Here is an 11,716-nt window from a genome sequence, read left to right as displayed (position 1 = left end):
GCTTTACCTATGTGCGACACTTGGTGTACTCTGTTCTCTAAATGGCTGAGCACAGTATTTTACCTTTTTGAAGCCAGCACCTTAGATTGTCAGAACTCTTTAGCATATGCAATTCTTCAATAATTAAAAAAAGAGGTGTTTTTGCACTATATGAAGAGACGTTGGTGTTTTAACATTTGTATTTAATCTGGTAATGAACATAAGCTTTAAAGAATACTGGAGTCGTTTCATAGATTTTGTTTTTATTAAATGTCAGTACAAATACAAACACACATGCACACTTATAAATAAGTCAAAATTGGTGCAAGAACAGACACAACACAGAGATGACACTTGGATCCTGATCACTATGCAAAAACTGTTTCTATTGGAGCTGGTATTTGTGTAAATAGCTTTCTGATTGTCCTGTGTGGTGATTGTTTTTATATAGATAGACCGGTCACTTTATTGATCCCAGAGGCAAATTTGTGCTATTATTTACTTATACATATACATACTTACATATGGGATGCTATTGCTAGATACCAGAAATGATTATTTGTATTTTAAGAATTAAGGTTTTTCAGTCCTGGCCAGTGTAAAAACAAAAGTTCTAATTCAAAATGTGAAATATTGTGTACTGAATATGGAGGCTAATTTCCTTAATCTATGCACAGTACAAACACATACAACAGCATGTTAATGATGTTTTTAATTAGAAAAAGTATCTTATTTAGTAAAAGGGTGGATACTACTTATGCATTTTTACCCCAGTAATTCTTAAGAAGCTAGGGTTGTCCTCACCTTCTTTAGATTTCCATACTATAGAATCATTATGGCATGACTAGACTTTTTTATTCTTTTATTAAGTCCTGCCACTTGTTTAAATGCATAGATTAATCAATAAAAAAAAAGAACCGTTAAGAATGGGAAAAAATTTTTTCGGCCATTTACATCTGGTATTTAGTCTATAGTGCAGTGGTGTTTAAATGTGGTCCTAATTCAAAATGTTGGCCATTTGGTTTAATTTTAATCAGCTTTCTATTGCCAGTAAAACATGGTCAACAGATCTACTGCACCTGGCCCTTAAAGACTATTACTCAAGTACTGTTCAGATAATGCATTTATAATACATAGCCAGCCTCTTTTGACATTTGTTTTTTAAACCCACAAAGTCATTTTTGATTTGCAGTGTCTTGTCCTGGTCCAAAAATATGTAGCCAGAATTTTTATATAATGTCTTTAGCTGTTCTTTGTAAATAAATGCCTCTTTTATATTATTATTATTATTATTATTATTATATATTTCTTTGGGTTATTGCATTAGGAGGAATTGGCTTGTCTAAATTGTGTCAAACCAGCTACCGTGTAAGATCATGCTCTCTGATTAGTTAACTTTAGCTTTGCACTACTGTGTTCTGCTTTCAACTGTAAATGATAAAGCCTTTTTTCTACTACTTAGATGTCTGATTTGCTGCATATACTGACAAATATAATTTTGCAACACTTACATATTGTTGCAAGTACATACGTTATGAAGGTACTTACTGGCATAAGTTTTTAATTTTACATCTGAATACTTACACCACAAACTCAGTACAGATCATTTCAGCTACACAAGATAAAATAGACATGTTGCTGCATACCAAAGTGTTTAAAGACACAATTCTTAACGCAAACACTAGCTACATTCTGAGTGTTGCAGCAAGATGTTGTGTAGCGACTGTACATCGTATTCTATGCACAAAGTGTGTCTGTGTTCAGTCTTTCATTACAAAGCAGTTTCTCAGACATAGAGCTAAGCTATAGCTAGTTTGGCTGTTTTAACTTATCACAATTGATTACACAAACACTGACAACTGTCAAAAGTGGAAGTTTATCATTCCATGAATGCTGATGTCTATAACCATCATAGTAACGTAATAACTGCATGATGCGTGTACATCCGAATGCACTGCATTGGCCTTGTGTTCAGATTGCATTTTAAGTGCAAATCCAATTTCTAGAAAAGTTACAACGTTTTGTATAATGCAGTAAAAAGAGGAATCTCTGATTTGTTCATTTGGTTGAATCTTGATGTCATTCATGCAAATGTACGTCAGCTGCATTTTAATGCTGTGTAATGCAAAAAATTAAGATTAATTACCATAAGTGTTTCCCACATATATTATTATTAATAGAATATCCCACATATTACTTTAGGGTGCTTAGGTACACTCTGTAGGGCTTTAGGGCTTGATATCGTACATGTGAGTGGGGTTATAAACTTTGGGTACTCCTGCACTGAATTACCATTAAAGCAGTACTGTATTGATATATTTATTAGTACAGCGGTATGCAGTTTAAACATGGCCACTAAACAGGAACAAACATTTGTAAAACCTCAGATTGAGCAAACGCAGCAATATAAAAAGCTTGTTGGGATTTTTTAATTTTGTTTTTATAACAGCTTAATCTAATAAATGAAAACTTTTTTATTATGTTCTAATCTGCTTGTGTGGGCATGTAACATTATTCTGATATAACTTATATGTGGGAAACAATGTACAGTAGGACCATTTGGGCAGTTTTAATGAACATATTGGCATATATCTTTATACTTGTTTGTTTTTCAGGTGCTGCACTGTATGAAGTGTACATTAATAGGGCAATAATGTTATGTTCATTTAGCATGAAATTCCATCCACCCACAATGTAGCGTAATTCCTATGTGCTCCTTTTGAAAATAAGAGTTTTGGTTTAATCACTGCTTTTTTTTAGTAGTAATTGAAGTGGTACTGATAATATACCATGTTAGCACAAGTAAAAGTCCTCTTGGCAAATTCAAAATTTGAATATATAGTGTATAGTCTTTTTTCCCCCTTTAGACATGATCTGTTTAGTAGTTACAGACATCCAAGAGCACATAATAAAATACTAAAATCATTTCACAAAAACAATATTTTTGTAGTTTGAGTTATGTACACAGAATACTAAATAAAATATGTTCCTGTGTGCAGGACTGACAGTAATTAGAAGAAAAGCTAACTAGCTAAGTAACCTGGCTTTTTATACAGACTTTAAAAGCTACCTCAGAATGGTATTGGGTGCTAGCCTTGTATCCCTAATTGATACGATCATGACAATGAATAATAATAATAGAGACCAAACAACATAAGCCAATACTGTGTGTTTTGTATTTTGTTTTATTTTACATTTTGAAAATTGTGGGCTAAGATGATATTTTTTTCAAAAAAAGAATGTAGGGGACCGAATCGATGATGTGGAAATAATCATCTTGTGGTGGACTGTAGAGCTTGTCAAAATACATTTTGTTTGTTTTAATATGCTTGTCAGTAAACATTGACGCCTTGTGTGGTAGTTCGGTGTAGATATTGCTGAAGAATAAATTTCTAAATTCCTGTTAGGTTTAATGCAGAGCAATAAACACATTAAACTTGTCTACAGGGTGCATCTTAGTTTACTTCCTTTAGGTGGTGATGTGGTTACTGACAGTAATAGATGATGTAGGTTTTGTCTGGGTTGTAAGCTGTTTGTGTCATCTGTGTCCATCAGTAGTGATGTGCCATATTTAGGAGGATGTTCGGCTGGAGTGACCATGCTTTTTTTGCAATACTAAAGGGCAAGTTTGCTGCATTCAATCATGATTGCAGATTTTCTTTTTTTTAATCATCAGCAGTTTCAAACCAAAACAAACCAGCTTATCAAGCAGTTGTAGTTTCAATTATGCGTCCGTTTTGAAGTCTGTAAGAATGTTTGCATTACACTTGATTTTTTACATTACATTTTTCTGATTAATATCTAGTATTGCAATAAAGAAATGTAAGGGTCTGCTTAGTAAGTGTATGCAGGTCAAGAATAAGCTATTTAAAATTTTTGTAGTGATTTGATGTTAACAGGGAATTCAGTTTGATTGATAATTTGGCATATGTTATTTGGTTCAAGAGAATTCATTTAATCAAGAAGGTACAACGGATGTATTAAATGAAATGAATGAATTGTTAAGTTGAATCAGTTTTGTCTTTGTGTGCCTTTTCAGATCCGTTTTACCACGTATATTTGCATTGTTACAAAACTCCCCCGTTCCAGTTGTCTATCATTTGTATATTTGTCACACTGAATAATTTCAGATAATTAAACAAAACCTAATACATGCAAAAAAAAAGAACCTTCATTTACATTTATGTAAATATTTTGTGGCAGATGCTTTTATCCAAAGTGACTTACAATTGTGACCAAATACAGCTTGAGCAATTAAGGGTTAAAAAAAAAAATCTCAGAAAAACATCTGGAGGATTGCGACTGTCCATAGCCTCAGCTAAAGGTTAGTGTTTACAGCTTATAACAAACAAAAGGGCAGTTTTGGAGTAACCTAGCCAAAGTCCTGAATTGGGGGAGACTTAAAACAAGCAGTTTAAGCTTTAAAACTTGGCAGTCTGAGAGTTACTGAAGCTACTGAAATAATTAACTGTGACAAATGTACAAAACCATGCAGTTGGAAAAAGGGACAATTACTTTTTTAAAAGTCATTGTATTCTGTGATAATTCTCGTAATTTAATAAATGCCATTGCCACGTCAAAGAGTTTATACCTACATTAATCATGTAACTGAGTGAATGCTGCATAGAACGATCAGTATTTGTATTTTGCACTTTCTTAACAGTAAAATGCCCTATGTAAAATTGGGCAGACTAAAAGTAACATAAGACGAGGTATATTCTGCTATAATAGGAATTTTAAAGAACCATGTGACTTTTCTAAAATGTGCATAGATGTGAAGTACCTCATAAGCCTGATATATGCTGCGTCGACTTCATTTCTATTTTTTGTGAACCTTGTTCATCGAACATGGTAATTAAAAAAAAAAAATCCCCTTTAGAGAGGTTTGGTGTGCATGCAAGGCAGTACTTACACCTTTCAAAAGTCATTTAAATTGTACTAAAGTATGTTTTGTTATGAAATTAGCAATGGTGTTTACTGAAGCAAGAAGAAGTACTGCAAAGTACACAGGGATTCTTTTAAAAAGTGTTTCATTTCACCGTTCCAGCTGATTATTTTTCTTTTAAGTATTCTGCCCTCCTGTTGAGAAGATCTCCAATGGCAACTAATGTGCTCATTAGATATGGTCATAAATGACTGTTTACTCAGGTATTGCCATTTAAGGGCTATATCTGCTACTGATTCTGCTCCCTGCACACACCTGTGTCTTAAGAGTAGCCCTGCAAATGCTTCAATATATGAATTTAATAGATGAAAATTACAGTGTATCTGGCCTTAAAATCTGCACTATTGATCAGACCATGTGAGCCCAACATTGTTATCCATCACTGCCAATCATGTTATAGGTTATAGTCACTAATCTACCTCTTGTGAATGTAGGAGTGTCCTGAAAATGAAGAGAAGCAAATTATGTTCTACTAGTACCAGTTCTGTAGTTTAGAATACTGCTATTTTGTAAGAGGTAATGAACATCACAAACTACAGGACACTCCAGCTGAGGCTGTGTGGTTTGAGTGTTTCCCACGTTCATTTAAGCCATGGAAATGACCAAAGTTTTTACTAAGGTGTTCCTGCACTGCCTTGCAGCCTTAAACCTCCCTCTTTCTTCATATATATATATATATATATATATATATATATATATATATAATCACCTGCCAAACGATAAATAATTTACTGTCATTCCTGTTGTGATGAGAGCTTTATTTCTCATTCTTGAATTTAGACTCACTGCTAAGCTCTGTCATTGCTACTTGTTCTAAATATAAAGTGTGAGGTTTGAGTTTTATTTTATAATTATTTGTTTTTCATTTATGCTTTTATCATCATTGCAAATTCAAGATATGCTGTAAACCCTGCTAGGATATAATGTGAATATGTATCATTTTAATATAGTTGACTCTTGCTTGACTGTACATATTGCATTGATTTGATTAATAAACTTGAGTTTCTTTTATTTGTCTCGTGCTTGAATCATTTTCATGTTATTTAAATGTTTTGGATATTCCTCTCAGTTTATAAAAATGTTAGGACACTTTGGGGAAATTAAAGACAAAACAGCAGTAGAATGATTTGTATGAAAGTGCTAGGTGAAATGTTGCACTGTCCTGGGATGCCACCTCTCCAAGTTTGTCAAACTTTTGCATTACTAAAGCTGCCCTAATAATTGTAAGGCCTAATATTGTGAAATGAAAATGTACATGATGCAACAGCAGATCAACTGTAATATGATAGACCATATACATTTTCAAATACAGACCACTAAGTGCTGAATCGCATAAAAACTTGTTACTAAAATCCAAACAAGAACTGTAAAGAAAGCTCAGTGGTTATAATACTGGTCTAGTTAGAAGATTGCTGGTTAAAGGCCCAAATGTGCCAGGTTGCGACTATTGAGTCCTTAAGCAGGGCCCTTAACCCTTGCTTAGATTTAATATGGTCACAACTTTAAGATGCTTCGGATAAAAGTGGCTGCCAAATGTCATATACAAAAATAGATCACAGACTTTTAACTCCTTTAAAATGATTTGGATTGCTGACTGCAGTGCCTGACCTTGTAAATGTTGATGGATCAAGTGTTCTCAGATATAACTAAATGCTTTCATATAAAGGTGCCTGCTGTTGAACTAGCAGACAGTGACCAACTTTATATTAATGTATGTTTACCATAATGGGTTTAGTCAGACTTGCCTTGTTGGCATAAATTTTATTTTTTTATTTTGGCACCAACTGGTCAAATAAAAAAACAGTTGAAGAAAACATTGAGATCCCAAAACTGACATTACATGTCAATATATCCATATCTCGAATCTAATAAGGATCATCTTAAATTTCTGCAAGGTCAACAAGAAATGTTTTAGTTTAAAAAAAAACAAACATGGAACCTCCCATAAAGCTATAATGACATTTAAATTAGGTAAATACTATAATACCTGTAACATTGTGTATGGTGGTATGTTTAACTTAAATTTGGGAGAAACAACCAGCCCCCCTAAAACCAAACAAATTTATTTCAAGGCAGCTTTTTATTTAGAGCCGAAAATAACTTTTTTAAAACAAGGATTTTTATCATATATTTTACCTCAGTTCCATCATTTCAACCCAGGAAGACACAGTGTTTTCATAACTGGCCAGATCATATCTACTTTATAAAAAAAGTCTTAGATTTGGTGCAATTATTTGTTTAGAAAAAATATAGACATAAAACATTAGGGGTTTTTTTACAGTAGGGGGCGTCTTTCCTCATTCTACTCAAGTGTTTCTCAAACGTTTCATTCCTGTTTACTGAGATCATTGTCTGACTGTCAGAGTACACTAATTTTTATCCACAAAACAACTGTTACATAAGTCAACACAGATGTTGTTGATCCTCTCTAGGTCTTTATATTGCAACCCTGAATAAGACAATTCCCAGATTTACAACCCCAAATCAGAATCAGGTTTGGATAGTATGAAAACTGCTAATAAAAATAATGCTGTGTTTCTTACACTGACTTTTAATTCACTGCAGACAGTATTACCCCAAAATATTTCATGTTTTGTCTGGTCAACTTCATTTCATTTGTTAATGTACATCTATTCCTGCATTTCAGGCCTGCAACACATTCCAAATAAAGTTTGGACAGTAAGCATTTGCTACTTTGTAATGTTGCCATTCCTTCTTACAAAATCTAAAAGACGTTTTGGCACTGAAGATACCAAATGATGAAGTGTTTTAGGTGTTATTTAGCTCATTCTTCATGCAAACACGTCTTAAGATGTGCAACAGTACAGGGTTGTTATTGTCACAATTTACATTTCAAATTTCTCCCAGATTCTCTATTGGGGACAGGTCAGGATGCAGGCAGGTCAGTACCAGTACCCTGCCATGCCCTTTTTAATGTGTCCAGCACGTGGTTTTGCATTGTCTTGTGGAAAAATGCATGGACGTCACTGGAAAACATGTCAACTTAAAGGCAGCACATGTTGCTCTAAAATTTTAATGTACTTTTCTTCATTAATGCTGCCATCACAGAAGTGTAAATGACCTTTACCGAGGGCACTGACACAGCCCCATACCAGAATCTGGATGATCCTTTTGCTTTTGCTCTGGAGCACACGGCATCTATTTCATCCAAAAAAGATCTGAAAGAATGATTCATTTCCACTGTGTGATGGTTCATCCCAGATGTCTCTGAGCCCAAAGAACTTCTGGACATGGTTAACATTAGGATTCTTTTTTGCACGACAAAGTTTTAAGTAGCATTTGTGAATGTAATTGTAGTTCATGTAATTGTAAATGTAGTTTTTTTTTATTATTGTTATTTGAATTTTCCAACTTTTTCTGATTTTGCGTTGCAGTTTAATAAAATAGTGTTTTAATACATTAATCACAAGTTATTATACTTAATTTATGTTTTATCATCGTCATGCACACTGTGTACCAGTAATTTATATTCAGTAAATTATATTTAGTAAGCAGAACAAATAACTTCGTAAAACAGTGCCTCATTATGTAAAATCAGACATGCCTAAAACATTTTACAATGAGACATGACCTCATCGTCTGCTCCAGAGATCCTTCCAAATTACATTCCTGGACTGTCAAGTTTTACATCCTTGTTCCACACAGACATGCAATAATAGGAAAATGTGTGCCTGTACTGGATCCTTCACACCATGTGAAAAGTTTTTCCATTTATTGGTCAATTTATCTACAAATGTCCAGATTTAAGCAATAAAAAACATCATATAATTTAATGTTTAAATCATTCCTCAGTTCAACTATTATTAATATTTAGCTTGTAGTGCATTTAATATATTATTAGCCTTAGGGAAAAAGGAACTTAAAATGTTATCACTGAGATATTTTCCTGAAACACAGACAAGTTTGCAAATTCGTTAAAACTCAAGTCCTTCACAAGTTTAAATGTGCACAAGAAATTCTAGCAAATAGAAACTAAACTACAAGATATATGAATAATTGCACATTTAACTGAGTAAGTACCTGTATCTAGGACTCCACCAAATGTTTCTTTATTTACTTATTATACAAATTGTACGAGCTTGGAAAGTGGGCAGAATAACCGGTAATATTGTTTTGAAATGAACTTTTGTGACCCCTTAGGAATGTAGTGTTATAAGAAAATAACTATTAACCATCTATAAAAGACACAAATAGTGTGTCATGAGCTAGTAATCACTTCTTTACTTTACACTTTTGGTAATACAAACCCAAAGTGCAAGCTTCCTGTACTCACAGAAAGGGGGCACCATGGTCAGGGTAAGGCTACGCTCTAACAGATGCCAACAGCTGGGGCATGATTTATAAATTAAAATCATGCAAGTATTCACCTTAACTTGGACGAACTGACTGGTTCCACATTGGTAAAGCTGTTAGACAAGGCAGCATTCGGTCACCATTCCTTTTCAAATTTTACGCTGAACATTTGAGGAAAGCCTGAAGGCCCTTATAAGCAAAGTTAAAGACCAGAATGAAAGATAGGACTTCAGCTCAATATAGGGAAGAAAAAAGTCATGACAACAAAAAAAAACTATTTTTTCCCTATTTTTAAGGGAGATGACCTTGAAGTGTTGGACAGCATTCGCCTTCTTGGATCAGTTAATAACAGCAAAGGATCCAGCGGTCAGGAAATATGACACAGACTGGCACTTGGCAGAAGGAGCTGGAAATTATCTTCAGATGTAATGTGTCTCTAAAAAAATCAGACTATGTTCCAGACTAGGAGCTTGTCTTCAGCTCTTTATGTGGCTCCCATTTATCAACTGTAATTTATAAGACTTTTAAAAAGTACCTTGAACAGCAAAGAAGAAAAACAAATTGATCCTTGATCAAATCAAACTTAAACTCTGACATTGAAGCCCAGATAATTTCATATAATGTTTTATTACAAATCATATAATCTGCATAATTAAATTAAAAAAGTTATTCATTTGGAAAAATTAAATATTTATTTAAAATGTTTGCTGTACTTTGTATTTTCTCCCTTTTGTTTCAATGACAGCATGTATTTGAGGTGGCATGGACACCACACAGCTGAGCAAAATCTGAAGATCCATGTAATCTTAGCATGGTTTTACATCTTGTGATGTTACTAGATGTTTGGCTTTCCTAATCTTGAAGTGCCACCATAAATGCCTAGTGTTGTTTAGGTGTTGTTGGTTAGTCTTCAGGCAGTTGTTGCAAAGTTTAGTTTGAGGTGATGATGATGATGATTATTAGTAGTAGCAGTAGTAATGATAGTAGTAATATTATTTTCTTTTTCTTATTATTATGAATTGTTAATTAATTATTTTAACTCCACTGTACATTTTACACTTCATTTTCATTTCATTTTTGGCATGTAGTGGATGCTTTTATCCAAAGCGACCTACAGTACGGTGACAGTGTATTGTCTGAGCAATTAAAGGTTAAGGGCCTTGCTCAAGGGCCCAAGAGTGGCACCTTGGCTGTGGTGGGGCTTGAACCAATGACCTTTCAATTACTTGTCCAGTACCTTTACCGCTAGGCTACAACTGCCCTAATGTTACCTGTGTAATGTAATATAACATGTGTACATCTTTTGGACACCCTATCACCCCTGAATGCTCATTTACAAAAGCATGCATACATTTTTCATATACACCGATTAGCCATAACATTAAAACCACCTCCTTGTTTCTACACTTACTGTCCATTTTATCAGCTCCACTTACCATATAGAAGCACTTTGAGGTTCTACAATTACTGACTGTAGTCCATCTGTTTCTCTGCATGCTTTGTTAGCCCCCTTTCACCCTGTTCTTCAATGGTCAAGACCCCCACAGGACCACTACAGAACAGGTATTATTTAGGTGGTGGATCATTCTCAGCACTGCAGTGACACTGACTTGGTGGTGGTGTGTTAGTGTGTGTTGTGCTGGTATGAGCAGATCAAACACAGCAGCGCTGCTGGAGTTTTTAAATACAGTGTCCACTCACTGTCCACTCTATTAGACACTCCTACCTAGATGGTTCACCTTGTAGATGTAAAGTCAGAGACGATTGCTCATCTATTGCTGCTGTTTAAGTTGGTCATCTTCTAGACCTTCATCAGTGGTCACAGGACGCTGCCCATGAGGCACTGTTGGCTGGATGTTTTTGGTTGGTGGACTGTTCTCAGTCCAGCAGTGACAGTGAGGTGAGGTGTTTACAAACTCCATCAGCGCTGCTGTGTCTGATCCACTCATACCAGCACAACACACACTAACACACCACCACCATGTCAGTGTCACTGCAGTGCTGAGAATGATCCACCACCCAGATAATACCTACTCTGTAGTGGTCCTGTGGTGGTCCTGACCATTTAAGAACAGCATGAAATGGGGCTAACAAAGCATGCAGAGAAACAGATGGACAACAGTCAGTAATCGTAGAACTACAAAGTGCTTCTATATGGTAAGTGGAGCTGATAAAATGGACAGTGAGTGTAGAAACAAGGAGGTGGTTTTAATGTAATGGCTGATCAGTGTTTGTCACACTCAATTGTTTTAGATTTTTAACAATTAAATACAGACTGATGGGCGAACATTGAATTAAACAGTATTAAAATAGTCCCACACCATCACCTTAAAAGTAGGTATAATGTTTTACTGCAATATGCTGTGTTAGTTTTCTAGTTAATTACGTGTGCTAATTACACCGGAAAATGAATCGCCTAACAGAATGGCGACTCAAATTTTCCAGCAGCCAAGTGACGACACACACACACACACACAC

Source organism: Trichomycterus rosablanca, chromosome 2, assembly GCF_030014385.1.
Source record: "Trichomycterus rosablanca isolate fTriRos1 chromosome 2, fTriRos1.hap1, whole genome shotgun sequence".
In the NCBI taxonomy this organism is placed as follows: Eukaryota; Metazoa; Chordata; class Actinopteri; order Siluriformes; family Trichomycteridae; genus Trichomycterus; species Trichomycterus rosablanca.
This window is presented reverse-complemented; position numbering follows the sequence as displayed.